Genomic DNA, 23246 nt, shown 5'->3' with positions numbered 1-23246 from the left:
AATTCCCTGCCGCAGTGAGTTGTTGTTGCCAGTTCATTGGATATATTCAAGAGGGAGTTAGATATGGCCCTTACGGCTAAGGGGATCAAGGGGTATGGAGAGAAAGCAGGAAAGGGGTACGGAGGGAATGATCAGCCATGATCTTATTGAATGGTGGTGCAGGCTCGAAGGGCTGAATGGCCTACTCCTGCACCTATTTTCTATGTTTCTAGAGTAGATAAATGCATGGCTGGACAGAAGCGCTTTAGATTCCTGGGACATTGGGACCGATTCTGAGGGAGGTTGGACCTGTACAGGTCGGACAGGTTGCACCTCAACAGACCCAGGACCAATATCCTCACGGGCGGGTTTGTTAGTGTTGTTGGGAAGAGTGTTAACTAATTTGGCATAGGGATGGGCACCAGGAGCTGGCATTAGAAAGGAAAAACAAGGTGCACAAGGATTGGGAGAGACAAAGCACTAGAGTTAAGAAATAGTACAGTATTAGGTGGGGGTAAGACTAAGAGTACAAAAAGACTAAGATAGGTTTATAGTGCATGTGTGTAAATGCAGGAAGCATGGTAAATAAGGTTTGTGAGCTGTAGGCACAAATAGCCACATGGGTAATCGTGGTGTTAACGGAGACCTGGCTCATAAAAGGGCAGAATTGGGTACTAAATATTCCTGGATATAAGGTGTTCAGGAAAGAAAGCAGGTGGGGTGGCAGTTTGGATTAAGGAGAATATTACTATGCCAGAGAGAGAGAATGGCCTGGAGGGGTCAAGGACAGAATCTATTTGGTTAGAGTTAAGAAACAATAGAGGTGCCATTACACAACTCGGCCAGGAACTGGTGGGAAGGGTTTAGAGGAGCAAATTTGCAGGGAAATTTACAGAGAGGTGCAAGAACTATAGAATAGTGATAATGGGGGACTTCAACTATCCTAATCCAGGATCATAATAGTGTAAAGGGCAGAGAGGAGGAAGAATTTATTGATCAGTATGTTTCTGGCCCAACCAGGAAGGAAACAAATATTTTGTATCGGTCCTCACGGTAGAAGACACTAAAAACATCCCAATAGTGGATAATCAAGGGGCTATAGGTAGGAACTTAATAGAAACATAGAAAATAGGTGCAGTAGTAGGCCATTCGGCCCTTCGAGCCTGCACCACCATTCAATGAGTTCATGGCTGAACATGCAACTTCAGTACCCCATTCCTGCTTTCTCACCATACCCCTTGATTCCCCCTAGTAGTAAGGACTACATCTAACTCCTTTTTGAATATATTTAGTGAATTGGCCTCAACAACTTTCTGTGGTAGGGAATTCCACAGGTTCACCACTCACTGGGTGAAGAAGTTTCTCCTCATCTCGGTCCTAAATGGCTTACCTCTGATCCTTACACTGCGACCCCTGGTTCTGGACTTCCCCAACATTGGGAACATTCTTCCTGCATCTAACCTGTCTAAACCAGTCAGAATTTTAAACGTTTCTATGAGATCCCCTCTCATTCTTCTGAACTCCAGTGACTACAAGCCCAGTTGATCCAGTCTTTGATATGTCAGTCCCGCCATCCCAGGAATCAGTCTGGTGAACCTTCGCTGCACTCCCTCAATAGCAAGAAGGTCCTTCCTCAAGTTAGGAGACCAAAACTGTACACAATACTCCAGGTGTGGCCTCACCAAGGCCCTGTACAACTGTAACACCACCTCCCTGCCCCTGCACTCAAATCCCCTCGCTATGAAGGCCAACATGCCATTTGCTTTCTTAACCGCCTGCTGTACCTGCATGCCAACCTTCAATGACTGATGTTCCATGACACCCAGGTCTCGTTGCACCTCCCCTTTTCCTAATCTGTCACCATTCAGATAATAGTCTGTCTCTGTTTTTACCACCAAAGTGGATAACCTCACATTTATCCACATTATACTTCATCTGCCATGCATTTGCCCACTCATCTAACCTATCCAAGTCACTCTGCAGCCTCATGGCATCCTCCTCGCAGCTCACACTGCCACCCAACTTAGTGTCATCCGCAAATTTGGAGATACTACATTTAATCCCCTCGTTCAAATCATTAATGTACAATGTAAACAGCTGGGGCCCCAGCACAGAACCTTGCGGTACCCCACTAGTCACTGCCTGCCATTCTGAAAAGTACCCATTTACTCCTACTCTTTGCTTCCTGTCTGACAACCAGTTCTCAATTTATGTCAGCACACTACCCCCAATCCCATGTGCTTTAACCTTGCACATCAATCTCTTGTGTGGATAATAATACAATCATTATCACAAATGAAGTAGTACTAGGTAAAATAATGGAACTAAAGGCGGACAAGTCCCCTGGACCTGATGGCTTACATCCTAAGGTCGTAAGAGAAGTAGCTGCAGAGATAGTGGATGCATTGGTTGTAATCTACCAAACTTCCTTGGGGGCGGTCCCAGCAGATTGGAAAACCGTAAATGTAACGCCCCTATTTAAAAAAGGAGGCAGACAAAAAGCAGGAAACATTAGACCAGTTAGCCCAACATCTGTCATTGGGAAAATGCTGGAGTCCATTATTAAGGAAGCAGTAGCGACACATTTGGAAAAGCATGATTCAATCAAGCAGAGTTAGCATGGTTTTATGAAAGGGAAATCATGTTTGACAAACTTGCTGGAATTCTGAGGATATAACGAGCAGGGTCGATAAGGAGGAACCAGTGGATGTGGTGTATTTGGATTTCCAGAAGGCATTCGATAAGGTGCCACATAAGAGGTTCTGTAAGTGGTAAAAAGTATACTTAAGACCTAAATAAGGGTATAGCATGAAATCAGGTTAAAGGACACAGCTCGTGCTTGTGTGCTTATCTTTAAAAACTGCAGACCAAGCTGGAAAAGCCAGAGCAAGGTCAAGACTGTGGAACAACACATTCCAATAGACTGAGATCAGCTCCACATGCTATGGGAAATGGAGAGGTTTCAAAACCACTCAGTAGCCTAACATAAGGGTTAACGAATCAATGTAGCTCCACTGATTCATTGTAGGCTAACCGGTGGTCATGGATGAGTGTACACGAAGCCAGCACCCCTCAGAAACTGTATAACTGTGTGAAACCATCACTCGGGGAAGGTCCTGTCGTAGGCAGCTAAGACCGACATGCTTCCCCTGCATATGCTTGAATAAAGATCGAAAAAGTGAATCCAAGGTTTCGTCTGATTAATTCCGTGGTCGTTAAGGGCTGGTGTCAATTCTTTATTTCAAGGAATCCACCTTGAAGAAGAGAAGTCTTCTTTGTACCCCATCAGTTACTGCACAAGATAAAAAGCTCACGGGGTTGGGGGTAATATATTAGCATGGATAAAAGATTGGCTAACCAACAGAAAACAGAGAGTTGGGATAAATGGGTCATTTTCCAGTTGGCGAACAGTGACTAGTGGAGTGCCACAGGGATAGGTGCTGGGTCCTCAACTATTTAGCATCTATATTAATGACTTGGATGAAGGGACTGAGTGTAATGTAGCCAAGTCTATTCATACAAAGATGGGTGGGAAAGCAAATTGTGAGGAGGACACAAAAAATCTGCAAAGGGTTATAGACAGGCTACGTGAGTGGGCAAAAATTTGGCAGATGGAGTATAATGTGGGAAAATGTGAGGTTATCCACTTTGGCAAAAATAACAGAAAAGCAAATTTTAATTTAAATGGCGAAAAATTGCAAAGTGCTGCAGTACAGAGGGATCTGGAGATCCTTGTGCATGAAACACAAAAAGTTAGTATGCAGGAAGGCAAATGGAATGTTGGTCTTTATTGCAAGGGGGAGAGAGTATAAAAGCAGAGAAGTCCTGCTACAACTGTACAGGGTATTGGTGAGGCCACACCTGGAGCACTGCGTACAGTTTTGGTCTCTGTATTTAAGGAAGGATATACTTGCATTGGCGGCTGTTCAGAAAAGGTTCACTAGGTTGATTCCGGAGATGAGGGAGTTGACTTATGAGAATAGGTTGAGTAGGTTGAGCCTATACACATTGGAGTTCAGAAGAATGAGAGGTGATCTTATTGAAACGTATAAGATAATGAGGGGGCTCGACAAGGTGGATGGAGAGAGGATATTTCCACTCATAGGGGAAACTAAAACTAGAGAACATAGTCTCAGAATAAGGGGCTGCCCATTTAAAACGGAGATGGAGAAATTTCTTCTCTGAGGGTTGTAAATCTATGGAATTCTCTTCCCCAGAGAGCTGTGGAGGCTGGGTCATTGAATATATTTAAGGCAGAGATGGACAGATTTTTGAGCAATAAGGGAATAAAAGGTTATGGGGAGCGGGCAGGGAAGTGGAGCTGAGTCAATAATGGTGGAGCAGGCTCGAGGGACCAAATGGCCTACTCCTGCTCCTATTTCTTATGTTTCTTATGAGACATTGCTGGATCTGGTTCTGGGGAATGAGGTGGGTCAAGTGGAGCAAGTGTACTTAGGGCACATTTAGGGAACAAACATAGTATCATAAGGTTTGGATTAAGCTATGGAAAAGGACAAGATGCAATCTAGAGTAAAAATTGAGGAACGCCAATTTCAGTGGGATGAGATCAGACCTGGCCCGAGTAAATTGGAATCAAGGATCGACAGGCAAAACTGTAATTGAACAATGGGCTGCCTTTAAAGAGGAGATGGTTCGGGTAGTCGAGGGAGAAAGGTAGAGCAACCCACAGCGGAGAAAGGTAGAGCAACCAAAGTCAGAGCTCTCTGGATGATGAGAGAGAAAATATGAAGCAGAAAAAGGGGGCGCATAACATATGTCAGATTGAGAATACAAGTGAGAACCATGCTGCATATAGAAAGTTCACAGGGGAAGTGATAAAGGAAAGAGGAGCAAAGAGAGAGTACGAGAATAGATTGGCAGCTAAGATAAAAGGTAACCCAAAAGTCGTCTATAGGAATATAAATAATAAATGGGTAGGAAGAGGGGGGGGGGGGGGACCGATTAGGGACCAAAATGGAGACCTACGCATGGAGGCAGAGGGCATAGCTGAGATATTAAATGAGTGCTTTGCATCTGTCTTTATCAAGGAAGATAATGCTGCCAAAGTCAGTGAAAGAGGAGGTAGTTGGGAAACTGGATGGGATAAAAAAAAATTGACGACGAGGAGGTACTAGAAAGGCTGGCTGTACTTAAAAGTAGATATGTCACCAGGACCGGATGGGATGCATCCACAGATGCGGAGGGAAGTAAAGGGGAAAATTGTGGAGGTACTGGCCATAATCTTCCAATCCTCCTTAGATATGGGGGTGGTGCCAGAGGACTGGAGAATTACAAATGTTACACCCTTGTTCAAAAAAAGGGTGTAAGGACAAACCCAGCAACTACAGGCCAGTCAGTTTAACCTCAGTAGTGGGGAAGCTTTTGGAAGCCATAATCCAGGACAAAATTATCACTTGGACAAGTGTGGATTAATTAAAGAAAGCCAGCACTGATTTGTTAAAAGCAATCGTGTTTAACTAACTTGATTGAGTTTTTTGATGAGGCAACAGAGGGGGTTGATGAGAGCAATGCAGTTGATGTTGGTGCACATGGATTTCCAAAAGGCGTTTGATAAACTGCCACATAATAGGCTTGCCAGCAAAGTTGAAGCCCATTGAATAAAAGGGACCGTGGCAGCATGGATACGAAATTGGCTAAGTGACATGAAACAGAATAGTGGTGAATGTTTGTTTTTCGGACAGGAGGAAAGTATACAGTGGTGTTCCCCATGGGTCAGTACTGGGTCCACTGCTTTTCTTGATATATATTAATAACTTGGACTTGGGTGTACAGGGCACAATTTCAAAATTTGCAGACGACAAAATTTGGAAGCATAGTGAAGCGAGAAGCATAGTGATAAGACTTCAAGAGGACATAGACAGGCTGGTGGAATGGGCGGACACGTGGCAGATGAAATTCAACGCAGAAAAGTGCGAAATAACACATCTTGGTAGAAAGAATGAGGAGAGGAAATGTAAACTAAGGGGTACAATCCTAACGGGTGTGCATGAGCAGAGAGACCTGGAGTGTATGTGCACAAATCGTTGAAGGTGGCAGGGCAGGTTGAGAAAGCAGTTAAAAAAAGAAGCATAGTGTACAAAAGCGTGGAAATGATGAACCTTTATAAAACACTGGTTAGCCTCAACTGGAGTATTGTGTGGAATTCTAGGCACCACACTTTAGCAAGGATGTGAAGGCCTTAGAGAGGGTGCAGAAGAGATTTACAAGAATTATTCCAGGGATGAGGGACTTTAGTTACATGGATAGATGGGAGAAGCTGGGGTTGTTCTCCTGAGAGCAGAGAAGGAATAGAGGTGTTCAAAATCATGAGGGGCCTGGAGAGAGTAGATAGAGAGAAACTGTTCCCATTGGCAGAAAGGTCGACAATCAGAGGACACAGATTTAAGGTGAATGGTAAAAGAACCAAAGGCGACATAAGAAACAACATTTTGACGCAGCGAGTTAGGATCTGGAATGTACTGCTTGAAAGGTTGGAGGAGACAGATTTAATCACGGCTTTCAAAGGGAAGTTGGATAAGTAACTGAAGGAAAAAAAATTGCAGGGCTATGGGAAAGGGCAGGGGAGTGGGACTAGCTTGAGGTGGTCTTAGAGAGCCGGTACAGGTTCAATGGGCCGAATGACCTTCTTCCATGCTGTAACCATTCTATGATTCTATAACTTTTGACCTACATTGCAGACATAAAATATATTCAAGAAAATGGCTGTGTTCTGATTATTGCTCCAAAGTTTCACAAAGTAATGAAATGACAAGAATGCCACTGGGCGCTTTCAGTCTAGCAAGATTCCCGTTTCCAATCAGTTTTTAGTTTTCTAAAAGCTGTATTATTGTGCATAACCTACCAGGAGTTACCCCTCTCACTGCTCATTGCTCCCTTTGCATTATCAAAATAGTATATTATATCAGGGTGTAGTGTCCTAGTCACAGTAAGTAACAAGCGGTGAGGAAGCTTGGTGAGATGATGAGTACGGTGGTGATTGTCTGAAATAGTTTAAATATTTTGATATAAAAATAGAAACCTAATCAGGAATAAAATACAAGTGACATCAAGATGTTCTACCTCACTCAACTGAAGCATGGAACTTCAGCACAGGCCTCAGAAAGTTGTCATTCAGGCAACAAAAAGTACAAAAAAAAAGGAAAGTACAAGCTACCACAATAGCTCAGCTGGGAGAAAGTCCTCAGTTGGGAAAATATCCAAGGATAGCACTGGAAAAAATAATATGAATTCATTTTCCAAAAAAAACATGTAGCAAATGTCACAACCATTACACCATAGCGATTAACATTGATCACAGACAAGCTCTTAGAAATTCATTTAAACTTACTTTTTCCCCACTGAAAGAATCAGAAAAAGTGAGATACCTACAAAAAAAAAAGAGGTTCATACAGTACAGCTCAAGAAAAAGTGAAAGATATCATACAGAAGACATGCAGAAAAACAATTACAGGAACAGTGAGCTATATGTTGTTTTACTTCTGTCCACGAGTAGCTTCACGGGAGGTCAACAGGTATACCATCAAAACATCCTGTTGATACACAAGATAAATCCACCAGACATCAAGCAGCAATGACAACTTGTATTGCCAGGTTTGAACACTGTAAAAGTCTATAAAATGTTAATGATTATAAACATTTCATTATACACCTTGCACTCATTTCATATCCAGATTTATTCCTGATCTACTAAAAAAAAAATGTCCCTATTAAAATAAATATTTGGCTCAATGTGTAAATGCACCATGAGGTGTAGTAGTGAGGTATATAATCCAGGAAAATCTCAGCTTCAATGCTTATTCTGTCCAGTTTGTTCTAACCAGGGTAATGGTGGGTTACAACAACTTAGCCTCAGTGACCTGGGATAGAGAAGGTACAAACCAATCAGGATTCCCTCTCCAGATCATTTGAAAAGCATGGGTAATGATAAAGGTAAGTTGTTTCAAAAAAAAAAAGAGTGCTACTCTTTGGGTTGGTAGAGAAATAAAGCACTTTTAATTTAAGTATTTGTCCCATAAAGTCAGGTAACAAATTGTAAAATATATATCTTCCTTCCTAAAAGTCTATGTAATTCTATGTAAAGGTCCAAGATTGAGGAGTTTCATCCCATCAGGTCTTCAGACTGCAAGTGACCCATTCAAATGGTATACCCAACAGGTCCTATCAAAATCTAATTGCTACTGAGGATAACCAAGTCCAATGTAGCTCCTTCTGAATGTGAACATTGGTGCTATAAAAGATCAGTTGGTTAGGTGACCAGCACTGTCTCTTTGGAATGTATTTCAGAAACTTGACACCATCCAGCAGCAGGAAGTATCTTCTCAATTGCAACTGATAAGTCATTGTGATGTGTAGACCCTACCTGGCAACCAACATTTTACACATCTCTTTTCAAAAAAGATAAATGTAACTTTTTCGACTAGGCTTTAGTTTAGTAGGAGGGAGGAGGCAGAGGGCTAAAAGACAGTCAAAAGGACATCATACTGGAAGCTCACCCCACCAAAATAACATTTCCTGTTTAAGCTTGGAACAATGATTGTAGAAAATAGGTAGGTACAAAAGTGATATGCATTTTGAGTCTAAAGCTGATAACATTTCTAACCTTCCATCCCTAAAAAGGAAGAGGCTGAACACCAAGTCAAGTATCGACGGAAAGATTCAAGTAATACTGCATAAACCTTGATGATCAAATGTACGAAATGTACTAGTTCCTGTGCTTTTGACGCTACAGAAGGTCATATGTGGAATATAACTACTCCAAGGTTGAACATCAAGTGTTATTTAAATGTATATATCCTGGAGTTCTTTTGCTTAATATGTTCAAAGGCCAAGGAAAAGTTAGTAAGAACATAAGAAATAGAAGCAGGAGTAGGCCATACTCGAGCCTGCTCCGTCATTCAATAAGATTATGGTTGATCTTCGACCTCAACTCCATTTTCCCGCCTAATCCCCGTATCCCTCAATTCGCCAGGTCTAAAAATCTGTTATATATGTAAACCTGTAAATACAATGTTTAGCCACCAGAGGGCTCATCCCCTGGAGTCCCAAGGGATCCCACGATCCCTTTGGGAGCACCTGAAGATAAGGAGGCCTCTCAGGCTGGAGGCGCACTCTGGAGACCTGTAATAAAGGACTACCGTCACACACTACTTTGAGCTCTCAGTATCTGGTCAGATTCTTTATTCAATACATAACACTATCTATCTCAGTCTTGAGTATACTCAACGACTGAGCATCCATAGCCCCCTGGCGTAGAGAATTCCAAAGATTCACAACCCCGAGTGAAGAAGTTCTTCCTCATCTCAGTCCTAAATGGCAAACATCTTATCCTGAAACTATCCCCAGTTCTGGACTCTCCAGTCATGGGAAACAGCCTCTCAGCATCTATCCTGTCAAGCCCTCTCAGAATCTTACACATTTCAATGCGATCACCTCTCATTCTTCTCGTGCATTTCATACATTTGATCATCAAGGTTTATGCAGTATTACTTGAACCTTTCTGTCGATCTAGGGAATAGAGGCCCATTCTACTCAAGCTTTCCTCAGAATAACCCTCATATCCCAGGAATCAATCTTGTGAACCTTCATTGCCTCCAAGATAAGGGTACGGAGACCAAAACTGTACATAGTACTCCAGGTGTGGTCTCACCAAAGACCTGTGCAATTGTAGCTACACTTCCTTACTCTTGTACAAGTTGAACCTCCCTTATCCGGAACCCATGAGACCTGGCCTAGTCAGGATAAGGGATTTTTCCAAACGAGGGGTGGTAACGTTAAATTGGATGGTACAGGTACCGAGCAAGGGGATATCGGGGCAGGCTGGCTTGTTGCTGGGGGTGTGGTAGAGAGATCATTAGGAGGGGGAGGGGCGGGGGGGCGCGTTGGATTGCGGGGTCAGGCCAGCAATTGCAGGAGTCGGTAGCGAGGAAGGACTTCAATTTGTTCATGGAGCTCTGCGCATGCATCACCCAGTGGCCGGGAATGGTTCTCGACGAGAGGTGGATAAGGGAATTTTGGATGAGAAAGGTTCAACCTATACTCTAACTGCCTTGCAATAAAAGCCAACATACCATTTGCATGTTAACTTTGTGTTTTGTGTACAAGAACACCCAAATCCTTCTGAATACCAACATTTAAAAGTTTATCACCATTTTAAAAATATTATTTTTTTCTATTCTTCCTACCAAAGTAAATAACTTCACATTTCCCCACATTATACTCCATCTGCCACCTTCTTACCCACCCACTTAACCTGTCTATATCCCTTTGCAGATGGTGTGTCCTCCTCACAGCTTACTTTCCCACTTGGCTTTGTACTGTCAACAAACTTGGTTAAATTACACTCAGTCCCTTCATCCAAGTCATTAATATAGATTGTAAATAGCTAATGCCCTAGCACTGACCCTTGTGGCACCCCACTAGCCTGCTAACCTAAAAATGGCCCATTTATTCTTATTCTATGTTTTCTGTCATTTAACCAATACTCTATCCATACTAATATATCACCCTGAACATCTTGAGCCATTAACTTGTGTAGGAACTTTTTATGTGGAACCTTATCAAATGCCTTTTGGAAATCCAAATATACTGCTTCCACTGGTTTCCCTTTATCTACCCTGCTAGTTACATCCTTAAAACACTAATAAATTTGTTACACAATTTCCCTTTCATAAAACCATGTTGACTCTGCCTAATCATATGATTTTCTAAACGCCCCGTTACCAATTCCTTAATAATAGATTCCAACATTTTCCAGACAGCTGATGCCAGGCTAACTGGCCTGTAGTTCCCCGTTTTCTCTCTCCCTCCTTCCCTTGGGAAAATGGGTCATTTTACAGTCGGCAGGCTGTAACTAGTGGGATGCTGCAAGGATCAGTGCTTGGGCCTCAGCTATTTACCATCTATATTAATGACTTAGATGAAAGGACCAAGTGTAATATATCCAAGTTTACTGACGATACAAAGCTAGGTGGGAAAGTAAGCTATGAGGACACAAAGACACAAAGAGCCCGCAAAGGGATATGGACAGGTTAAGTGAGTGGGCAATAAGGTGGCAGCTGGAGTATAATGTGGGGGAATGTGAGGATATTCACTTTGGTAGAATGGAAAAAGATTTAAATGGTGAGGAACTATTAAATGTTTGTGTAGAGAGATTTGGGTGTCCTCATACAGAGAAAAAACAAGGTTAGCAAGCAATTAGGAAGGCAAATGGCATGTTGGCCTTTATTGCAGGGGGGGTTGGAGTACAAGAATAAGGAAGTCTTACTACAATTGTACAGGGCTTTGGTGAGACCACATCTGGAGTACTGTGCAGTTTAAGTCTCATCAGAGAAAGAACATACATGCCTTAGAGGCTGTGCAATGCAGGTTCACTAAACTGATCCCTGGGATGAGGGGGTTTTCCTATGAGGAGAACTTTAGTAGATTGGGCCTATACTATCTGGAGTCCCTACCGCAGAGAGTTGTTGATGCCAATTCATTGGATATATTCAAGAGGGAGTTAGATATGGCCCTTATGGCTAAAGGGATCAAGGGGTATGGAGAGAAAGCAGGAAAGGGTACTGAGGAAATGATCAGCCATGATCTTATTGAATGGTGGTGCAGGCTCAAAGGGCCGAATGGCTTACTCCTGCAGCTATTTTTTATGTTTCTATGGAGTTTAGAAGAATGAGAGGCGATCTCATTGAAACATACAAGATTCTTAGGGGGATTGACAGGGTAGATGCTGAGAAGTTGTTTCCCCTGACTGGAGAGTCTAGAACTAGGGGGCATAGTTTCAAGATAAGGGGTTGGCAATTTAAGACTGAGACGAGGAAGAATTTCTTCACTCAGAGGGTTGTGAACCTTTGGAATTCTCTACACTAAAGAGCTGTGGATGCTGAATCGTTTATATTCAAGGCAGAGATAGATTTTTGGACTCAGAGAAATCAAGAGATTTGGGGATCAGGCAGGAAAGTGGAGTTGAGGTCAAAGATCAACCATGATCTTATTGAATGGCGGAGCAGGCTCGAACGTCCGTATTGCCTACTCCTGGCACCTGGCAATCCCTGGCCAAGACCACCCTAAGTGGAGGAAGAGCATCTGGGGGGCGCTGAGCACCTCGAGTCTCGTCGCCGAGATCATGCAGAAACCAAGCGCAGACAGCGAAAGAAGCGTGCGGCAAACCAGACTCCCCACCTATCCACCTTTCCTTCAACGACTGTCTGTCCCACTTGTGACAGAGACTGTAATTCCCGTATTGGACTGCAGTCACCTGAGAACTCACTTTTAGAGTGGAAGCAAGTCTTCCTCAATTTCGAGGGACTGCCTATAATGATGGCCTACTCCTGCTCCTAATTGTTATGTTACTACAATTGGATGTTACCCATGAAGTACCAATACTGTGAAAACAATGTTTTCCGAAGAAGAAATACATATCTGCCTATATGGGGAGAGGATTACAAACATTCATTTTATAATTTCAACAGATGTGATCAAAGGTTTCAAATGGAAAGAAAACAGGAGTAAATATTCACTCTGATCAGTTTAAGGAATTCCAGTACACAAAATGGATGACATTTTAAGCCCAGCATTTAATTTTGGAGTGTAAATTTCTGCAGATCTTATTTATCTTTCTCTAAATTGTCTTAAGTCTGCCAACACTGTAGTACTCCTTTGAAAGTTCCCAACATCAAAGAATCCTGCAACCAGTGATTGACTAACTGAGAATTGTCCATGTGGCAATTGAGCTGTTACAAGGTGAATGTTGGCAGTGCTTGGGAATTGGACACAACAGGGGCAAGAAACATACCATGAATAGCCAATGAAGCAAGAACCAACATAACTGCATTGTTCACCGGTTGCACACTTTAATCCGAGCTTAGCTTCAACTACAGATTGTGCTGCTATCTTTTACCTGTGACAACCCCTGGTTGTTGCCTGAGTCAGTGCATCATGGGTACTGTGCATGACAGTAATCTGCCGGGGTGACCAACTCACTCAAGGCATGAAATGTAGCTGTATGTATGCTGATAGTGTCAGACATAGCATGCGTAGCTTTAAGAAGCAATGCCAAAACACTTAAAATGCTTTCATATTTCATGGATCCCTCTTCCGTTGTTGCACTCTGCTTCAGGGAGCCAGACCTTGAAACGTTGCTGGGTGAATTGTTAATAGGAAGGTCAGAATCCAGACGCCTGGGACTGATTCTCTGCGTTTGTTTAAATTAAAGCAAGGTGGCTGTAAACCGACAGTTTTTTTCTCCACTTCTATTTACTGTAGGTTCAGTGATTTAGAATGGAATTTAGCCAATGGAAGAACCATGCATATGCAGTTGGTCGTACATCAACAGTGTAAAAGCATCTCTCTGTCTCATCTACTCCATTTAGTTTCAGCATCTCATTCATCAAGATTCTGTCTTGAGATGTCACCATTAACCCTTTGCTAAACCTTGCTCTGCCACAGTACCTACTATCCCTCATACAAGTGTGGTTCACTGCGCACACACTACAATCGAACTAAGCTGAGCCAGCACGTACATAGAAATAAAACATGCTTCCCAAGGTATAGAGCACGTAATTTTGTCGGTCAATACAAAATAGGAAATTATTACCTTTTTTTTCTCAATCATGATTGAGCAGTGTGGCTTGCGTTTACAACATAGGACAGAAAAAAAATAGGAGATAATTCAGTTGCTTCCGTAGTGGTTAAGGCCCTGGATGATACACATTTTACTACCCTATTAGGTGCTATTATACCATACTTGGGTTGAAGATTTTCAAGTAATTTTTTGGCACCAATTGCCAACAGTTTCCAAACTGGATATTTCTTGAAATAAAATACAAGTAAAACAGCAAGGAGTTTTTAAACCAATAGAAAATTAGCTAGCATCCCACATTTACAACCATGTTATTCAAATGTTCTGGACTCTTCCTCTCTTTTCAAAACATCTTTTACATTATTCACTGCCACTATTAAGGCATTTTTTCAACAGGACTCTGGTCTATTTCTTACTCCAAAAATAAAAACAGATGAAAGGCTGTAAAGGGTGGAATTTCCCGTGGGGCCTCAAATGGGAAGTTATACCCCAAATGACGACCATTCATGTGCCCATTTTGCCATCAATTTACTATTAATTTCCTGTCAATCTCAATAATATACATCAGAGTGTAAAACTCAGCGTAAACAAGCGAAAATCAAAGTAAACAATCAGGGCCCAACAGCATCGAATTCACATCATACAGACCTTCTTTAAGTATAAAGATTGAAGTTTCAAGCCATCATTCACACTGATTAGGCACATCATGTTTAAGAACATGCAATTGTGGATGCTTTTACATTTTTTGTGTGACTCACACTGAATCATAAAAATGTACTCAACGAAACAAAAAACACAGTGCTGGTCTCGAAGAGTAAGTTTTTTTTTTTAAATGCTTAAAACATGCAATAAAACATCAAAAATGACCATTTCCTGCTGTGCCTAAAATTCTGAGCTTGATTTCACACCCATTTTGAACCAGAGTAATTGCAGAAAATCTACTTGTACAGCTCTTTAACCTGGGGGCAGGCACATAATGGGCTTGAGATTAGTTTGGGCGCAAGAAACGATGGCCCCAAGTTTCGCCCCGCGGCGAAAACAGCGCACCTCCGAGCTGGGCGCCTGTTTTTCGTGCCGAAAACTGCGCCTAAAAAAAAGTCCGATATTCTCGAGCTCCTTGGAGCTCGATGTCTGCTTGGCACGGCGCGCTCTTTGCAGCAGGGGGCGGAGCCTAACACTCGCGCCGATTTTCTAAGTAGCAGGGGGCGGGTACAATTTAAATTAGCCTTCGTGGTGCCGGCAACCCTGCGCGTGCGCGTTGGAGCGTGCGCGCACGCGCAGTCTCACACAAACATTGGCACTCGGCCATTTTTAAAAATACTGCAGAAAAAGTGAAGATTTGTTTCTTGGACCCCTGCAAAGGCTTGTAATTTAATTTTTTTTGATATTTCTGTGTGTGAGGGAATGCTTTTAGCAGCACTGCTGAATAAATCACCTGCTGAAATCAGTGAGTTCAGCTTTTCACTGCTAAACTTGCAGAACCGGTGCTGCATTGGTGCATGCAAATTAAAGGACTGTGTGTTTGGAGAAATAAGAGTACCAATTCAACTTTGCAATGGATCAACGTCCACCAAGAATAAAGATGGCAAACCATTGCATAATACGTGGTGACGACAATGCAGCACCCATTCTGCAAATTTAAATATAAAACTGTCGATGTGGCTGCCTCTCCCTGTCCAAATGTCCTCAGTCCCCCTCACAGTTCGAAGGCTGCTGCTGTATCTTCGACGCCGCCCCGAAAGCGTGGCCAAATGGCCTCAAGCACCATAAAGAGCTGCGTGTGTCAGGTGTTGATTCTTCGGCTGCCGGCCAGCCACTGACGCCGCTGATATCCTATGGCCGAATGGCCTCGAGTCCGTCCGGTGCTGCTTCTTCGCGGCCAGCCACGAAGAGAATGAAGGCCTGCCTCAAGCACTGCAGCTCAGCTCGAAGCTTGCTGCCGCTGCCGTCGAGACACTGATGCCACACCCCTGCCTGTCTTCAACATGAAAGGCCTGCCTGAAGCACAGCAGCTCGAAGGCTGATGCTATTTCACACAGGTAGGAACATGGTTTATTTAATCTTTTCTTTGCTTATAAATTTTTATTCAGGTTGGATTTATTTGTATAATATTTGTATAAGTATAACTACGGATTGATTGTAGAATTTAATGACTTCCCTTCCCCCCCCCACTCTCATTCCCTACGCCTAATTTGTAACCTACGCCTGATTTTCTAAAGTGTAGACAAGGTTTTTTCGAGCGTACAAAAATCTTCACTTACTCCATTCTAAGTTAGTTTGGAGTAAGTTTTCACTCACGAAACTTTGAAATCAGGCGTAAGTGGCCGGACACGCCCTCTTTTGAAAAAAAAATTCTGTTCCAAAGTGAAACTGTTCTAACTGACGAGAACTGGAGCAAACTAAATGACGAGAATTCCGATTTCTAACATACTCCGTTCTACACCAGTTGCTCCTAAAAATCAGGAGCAAATCATGTGGAAACTTGGGGCCGATAGATGGGTGTAAAAGATCATGGAAATTTGGATGTACAAGTAATGTAATTGTGTGCTCAACGCACTTGAGCCCGAGGTTGCTTGATCTTTTACACCAGGTATATGCTGTAGACCCCCAATTACGCTCGTGTCTGGCGCAAATTCATCGGAAATTCTAACTCAATATTGAAATATACTGAACTCTGATAACCCAAGTCACTATGATAGTTTGTTTATACTATAATGTAACACAATTAATTGCTATTACTGTACAAAGAAGCAATTCTCACTCAAATACTTAGACATTAACAGTCAAAAATGAATCATGTGTTAGTCTTCAAATTCTAATTTGTGATCATTTGAAGTCAACATTAATTATAGATTAGCAAGCAGATTAAATTAACCGAAGATGGAAACAGGTAACAATTGACCTGTCTCCATGTGTCCATCTACAAGAGTGATCTTGTGATAAGAGGGCAACCGGCATTAATTATTCACTTAGAGCAATCTGTTGTTTTTATACCAGCTTCAAACTATACCGAGTCATAGAAGATTTGGATACATTGCATACCAACTTCTACATACAGCATGCATTTAGTTTTCAACAGCAACTCTAGGATATAAATAAACTGACAGTCTTAATGTCACTGCTGTCGATATGTGCAGTTATTCTTAAATTGTCAAATACAATGAAAGGTGTCTTGCAGCTAGGATTTGTCATGATCTACAAGTACTTTTCCACTAAACTGTGTGTTCAATGATCATAGGTAGATCTATGAATAAATAGATAGTGATTTTTATTGGCCTTTACCCTTGCTTATAAAATTAATCCAGTCTCAAAAAATCTCCATATACTGTGTTTTTCCTTTTATATAATTTCAGTTGTTTTCCAGTCCCAAGGCTCTGTTGTGCAATGCCATGCCCGATTACTAGAGTCCAAACAAAGGGAATTGGCTCAGTATTACTCTGCAGGAATAGCTGGCCTTAAAACCAATGGTTGGTTTGTTGATCCACATTTTCAAAAATATGGATCTACGATGCTGTCAGCACCCTGAATGCTGGTTATTTAAACTAAAGAGTGCAACCAATGGAGGGAGAATCTAATGTCTGCTGTTAAATGAGCAACTAACAGGAAGAGGGAGAGATTTATTCAGGAGAAATTTCTTTACACAAAGTAGTTAGGTGATGGACTTCTTTGCCACAGGGCGTGATTAAGGCAAAAGTGGTTACATGGAAGAATTGGTCAAGGGAACTCTACAGACAGAGATATGGATATTAAATAACTAGCAGCTAACAGAGTAGATCAGAAGGCCTTGGCAGCAGTGACTAGAATATGGTAGAATTTAAGGCATGGCACATGATGAGAGAATGAGTACATTGGAAAAATCAAATTTAGAAAAGGTAGATTTTGAGGTCTTGCGTGACAACAGAAATCCTGTAGATGCAGTAATTTCATTAAAAGTGTCCATCCCATGCATCACAAGCCCACAATGCACGGTTGAAAATTGGCTTCACAAGAGAAAGCAAATGGTCATTATGAATGGAGCTGCATTGACATGACAAAGATTTACCAGCAAGGTGCCATTTGGCTCAGTGCAGGGGCTATTGCTGTTTACAGTGTATATAAATGATCCAAAGCTAGGGACCAAAATAAAGCTAATTTTGTAGACATCAAATTGGGAAGGAGCAGGTTCAAACAACAGGGAACAGGCAAACCAAATACATGGGAGAAAATAGTTTGGGAAAATGAATGGACAAGAATGGCAAATGGTATTTCACATTGTCAAAGAACGATGAAGCTAGAGATGGTAAATAACCAGAATGGTAATGTAAATTTAAAAAGCTCTAAGCTACAGGACAAAACAGGAGAGGGATCTGGGAGTAATGATGAACAGGTCACTGAAACCAATTGCAGACGGTACAGCAAGAGTGATTAAAACTAAACAAATCTTAGAATATATAGTTAGAAGTAGAGAGAAAAAAAATCCCAGAAGAGTCTGTACAAGCATCTGGTATGTCCACAACTGGAGTGCTGTGTAAAATTCTGTTTCCTGCAATACAACAAGAATATCCAGGAATTCGGGGCAGTCACAGAAATGGGCAATCATACTAATTCCTTGCTCAAGATATCTGAATTCTGGGAGGTTGAAGAAAGAATTTGAATTTATATAGCACCCTTCATAACTTCACAACATCTCAAAGCATTTTATTCATCTGGTTTTCAAAAAGGAAGATGAGCCTTTTCATGGGACACTGGCACCAGTTCTGGGACAGGAAGGAGCTGTACCGATGGGACAGGCTCCACCAGAACCGGGATGGGACCCGTGTCCTAGCGGAACAGGGAGGTGACAAAGGCTTTAAACTAAGACTGGGGGAGGCATGTACAAGAAACGTAACCAGCCTAAATATAAACAAAACAGGAAAAGAGCGCATAGGAAAGAATAAAGTAAGGGAGGGCATTGATGGCAAGGGAATAGAGTGTTATAGAACAGGAGTCTAAAAAGATGGTTAAACATAAAACAAGGAAATCCTAGTAAAAATTAGTTAAACTGTCTGTACAACAATGCACAGTGTCCGTAATAAAACAGGGGAGCTGGAGGAAATCATGCATTGCAACGAACCAGGCATAGTAGGGATTACTGTTGTTCACAATTTATATTAATGATTTTGACTTTGGAATCAAAAACAATTTCTAAATTTGCAGATGACACCAAATTGGGGGCAATAGTCAATATTGAGGAGGACTGCAACAAATTACAGGAGGACAGTAATAAACTTGCAGAATGGGCATATAATTGGCAAATTAAGTTCAACACAGATAAATGTGAGGTATTACATTTTGGTGGGAAGAATAAGGAGGTCACTTATTACTTGGAGGATGCGAGTCTAGGTGGGGTAGAGGAACAAAGGGATCTTGGAGTACAAATACACAAATCACTAAACGTTGCGACACAGGTTAGTAAGGCCGTAAAAAAGCAAACCAAGCACTAGGGTTTATTTCTAGAGGTATAGAATTGAAAAGCAGGGAAGTTATGCTAAACCTGTATCGAACCTTGGTTAGACCATACTTTGTACCGAGTACAATTCTGGTGCAGCGTCCCAAAGGCCGTTCCGGATTTTGTGTTTTTCCGGACTTTGGAATGTCTTTGACGTCACGAATCCGGAAACACCAGAGCCCAGGTTCGGGTATTTCTGGATTTCGGAACGCCAGAAAGGGGGGGGTTACCTGCCAAGGAGCTGTTCGGGCCATCCGGTGCCCGCCGAAGAGGTGTTCGAGTCGGGCGGGACCCCGCCGAGGAGATCGTCGTCGCGCTGACCCCGTCGAGGAGGTGTTCGCGTGGGCCGGTGAGGAGGCCCCGAGGTAAGGGTGGCGAGGCAAGCGGTGGCGAGGCGAGGCCCAGAAGTCGGGCAGCGGCGTCCGGTCCGGATTCCGGAACATTTTATGGATTCCAGACGACACTGCCACGAATTGTCCCAGAGTCCAGATTCCGGAACTCCGGATTTTGGACGCTGCACCTGTAGAAGCATTTGAGGGTGCAGAGAAGATTTACAAGGATGATACCAGAAATGTGAGGGTATAGACATCACGAAAGGATGGGTCTCTTTTCTGCTGAAAAAAAAAGGCCAAAGGGTGACCTAATAGAGGTTTTTTAAATTTGAAAGGTTTTGAGAGAGTGGATAATGTTTCAATTTGTGGGGAAGAGCATTACTAGAGGCCACCAATATAAGATAGTCACCAAGAAATCCAATAGGGAATTCTTTACCCAGAGAGTGGTGAGAATGTGGAACTTGCCACCACAGGGAGTGGTTGAAGCGAATAGTATAGATGCGTTTAAGGGGAGATTAGACAAGCATATGGGGGAGAAGGGAATAGCGAGTAATGCTTATAGATTTAGATGAGGAAAGACAGGAGGAGGCTCAAGTGGAGCATTAACACACTGGCATGGACTGGTTGGGCTGAATAGCCTGTTTATGTGTCGCATATTCTATGTAAGCCAGTACAGGGAAACTATAAGCTTATTCGTTTGACTTCAGTTATAGAAAAGATGCTTTAACAGATCACAAGGTACCGTATATAATTATCTAATCAAAAAAGGCCTTATCAGCGGCACTGAACACGGCTGTGGAAAAGGTCATGTCTGACTAATTTGATAGCAGTCACTAGGTTGGCAGATGAGGGTAATCCAGTAGACATGGTCTACCTTGATTTTCTAAAAGCATTTGATAAGGTACCTGACAATATGATTACAGCACACAATAGAACTTTATGGAATTAATAGGAAGCTCGTGCAGTGGATTAAGAATTGAATGACTGTCTGAAGGTGCAAAACTATCAACAGCTGTGGATCTGTTTGGAGATCGGTTTCCACAGCGATTAGTGTGAGGGCCATTACCCTTTACTATCTATATTAATGACCTAGCAGATGATGTTGGGGGATTAGTCCACAGGTTTGCGTAAACGACAAAGATTTGTGCAAGTTGAGACGGTGGGGAAAACAAAACTGCAAGAAGATCTCAATGTTGGGGGAAATAAGCCTGCGCTTGGTAAATGGTATTGAACTTAGAAAAGTGCAGTGTTATGTATGTGGGCAGGACCAACGCTAAGCACACTTGCACCTTACAAATAACAAAACTGAAGCTTGCAGTGCAAGAAAAAAATCTTGCTGTTATAGTTCAGAACTCTCAAGGTTCACAACTTAAGCAGAGAAGCTATAGCTAAAGCAAATAGTGTTCTGGGTTGCATTATGCCCCTCAAGAGCAGAGAAGCTATAGCTAAAGCAAATAGTGTTCTGGGTTGCATTATGCCCCTCAAGAGCACAAGCCATTCATTTCTAACAATGGTGACAAGTGCTGCCTGACAAGACCTTACACTGACTTCTCTGTAGGCATATTCAGGTGCCAAAGCAACTAGAGGGTAACACTACTGTATGCAAACATGGACATCAGTGACAAGATTATATCCTTTGTAATTAGGAATCCCTATGTTTTTATTCTGTGCAACAGATTCATATGCTTTACGACATGAAAAAAGTGTGCATGACTTCAGACCTGTTGAATTTGCATGCAGAAAGCAGCAGATTCTTCTCCTGATTGAGACTGGTATTGCCTATCCTTAAGTGATGCCCGATAGCATATGATGCAAGTCAAGAGCCACAATTCAACCTCCTTCCAGCTGCTTGATCGGAGGTTTGTTCACAGACCATCACCGCCTACTGGCATACATCACTGAAGATAATTTGCAGCACATTAATTTGGAGTCAGAGGAACCAGGTGCTGATGTTCCCAACCCTGAACATCTCCTGGCACCCAGGTTGCTTGACATGCTTGCTGAAGTGAAGTTTGAGGCAGACATGACAGTTGACCAAATGGTCAGTGGTGAGATGCTATCTAACTGTCAGATTGCTACACAAGTCAGTGGATGTGGTGACCAAGGACAAGAGCAAATATGATTCTCCGGTGATCTGACTACCAACAGTTAAGGCAGAATTCAGCAGCCTGGAGATTTTATACCTCTTTTTACCCTAAAGCAATGATGATAAATCGTGAGTTGGCTATCGGTACCACCCTGGAGAGTCGTGTTGAGACACAGGTCTTGGAAAAAGACAGAAGGTACTCGCAACCTTTTTTCATTTACTTTGCAGTTAGTTTTAAGGTCAGAATGTTTCAGTGCTTGATAGTGTGTTGCTTTGCTTGCTCATGAGAAAACTGCACTGGCCCTTGTTAAATGAAATACATCTTGTCCAAAAAGATAAAAGCTGCCAATCTGTATCATGTTAAATTTTAATATACGATATACATTCAGAAAAATGAATGTGTTCATTGCATCATCCTTGAAAACATTTTTTTTTTTAAATGAAGAATATTTTCCTCCATGTAAAAGTATATTAAGTATAATATAAGTGCATCAAGATGTTTTACTAAATTAAAGGCGCTATATAAATGCAAGTTAGTGTTATAACAGTTACCATGATGTTCCACTGAAAGTGGGAAAAATTTGATAAATTTATGGCTACAGTTGGTTATAAACTGGCTTGACTACATAGTCCATATATTATTTAACATGAAAGACCTGTTTCCATATTCTAAATTTTTAATGTGATTCTACAGATAAGTAGTTGAAGTAATGGGGAATAAAGGAATATGGCAACAGGACAGGCACATGGAATTGGGACGACTGTTCATATGGAGAATAAACACCAACACGTTGGGCCAAACAGTCTGTTTCTACGTTATAATTTTGAAGTAATTCTATGCAACACTGTTAATTTATTTTCAAAACTTATTAAAACAGAAACTCTAATTTAATCACAAAGAAGACAGGCTTCAAAGGCTATTTTGTCAGTTTTCAAAAGTGAGGACCATATCGAGTAGTGTCCCAGTAGTTCAAAAATTCGCATACATTAATTGATTTATTTTCATATAATGTTCAATAGCAGAAATAAGTTTGTTCTCGCTCTTGTGTAATGTTTTCTCATATTGATTCCACACTGGAGTTGGAAAGCTCGAAAGCATATATACTTGGGAGGGCATATGTTCTCTTCCCCACACCCCAACAGGCAGCATCGCCTCTACACAACAGGTCAAGAGCAGCAGCCTGCTTCCAGGTCCTGTCACAGTAGCACAATCACCCAATCATGAGATGTACCATCATATGGTGCCGACATCCTATTTAATTTCCTTTTCCCCACAAGCAGACAGTTGCCTCTATTCTGTGCTTCCCTGCAGCAAAGCAGCTGGAAACTCAAACCTGCATTTCACTGCTTTGTGGCACCATGCCTTGCTGCTCCAGTGGACAGCATCACTCCAATATATTCTTCTAAAGCAGATCATCACGGGCTTAAGACGGAACACATTAACTATTAGATTAATTTTAGCTACATCGCAACAGGTATCCAAAACAACGAGGAAAATTATACTGTATACCAAAAGCAGGCAGTTGGTACTGAAGATTATTCAACGGCACAAAAATCTGGAAATTCACAGATGACTATGTTCTCTTACCTTTTCCACAAAAATCTATGACCAACTATAAATGTTTCAAGTCAAGAAAAATATAATGCTTCAAAATCATCCATTGAACATCAATTTTCAATGCCCAAATTAAGTCAGTTGCTGATCTGTGAGAAAGACCAGACTACAATAGCTATGAGTGGAATTCACGTTCAAACACCAGTTGAGAGCCATTTTTATACTGGGTACTC

General features: G+C 41.9%; 1 protein-coding gene and 1 long non-coding RNA gene across 2 annotated transcripts in view; both read right to left on the bottom strand.

Annotated features, from left to right (window-relative positions):
• ube2r2 (ubiquitin-conjugating enzyme E2R 2) overlaps positions 1-23246 on the bottom strand; it is a 185934-nt gene that overhangs the window by 82411 nt on the left and 80277 nt on the right. The gene's annotated exons all lie outside the window — the stretch shown is intronic.
• The window catches only part of LOC139239396 (uncharacterized), a 67292-nt gene continuing 51381 nt past the window's right edge, over positions 7336-23246 (bottom strand). Inside the window, exons 3-4 of the long non-coding RNA XR_011588636.1 lie at positions 13589-13621; positions 7336-7364 (exon numbers count right to left, since the gene is read on the bottom strand). This is a non-coding gene — a long non-coding RNA (uncharacterized lncRNA). The remainder of the gene's footprint in view (positions 7365-13588; positions 13622-23246) is intronic.

This window comes from Pristiophorus japonicus, chromosome 2 (assembly GCF_044704955.1).
Source record: "Pristiophorus japonicus isolate sPriJap1 chromosome 2, sPriJap1.hap1, whole genome shotgun sequence".
Lineage (NCBI taxonomy): Eukaryota > Metazoa > Chordata > Chondrichthyes > Pristiophoridae > Pristiophorus > Pristiophorus japonicus.
Note: the sequence above shows the minus strand (reverse complement) of the source record. Positions and strands in the feature narration are given on the sequence as shown.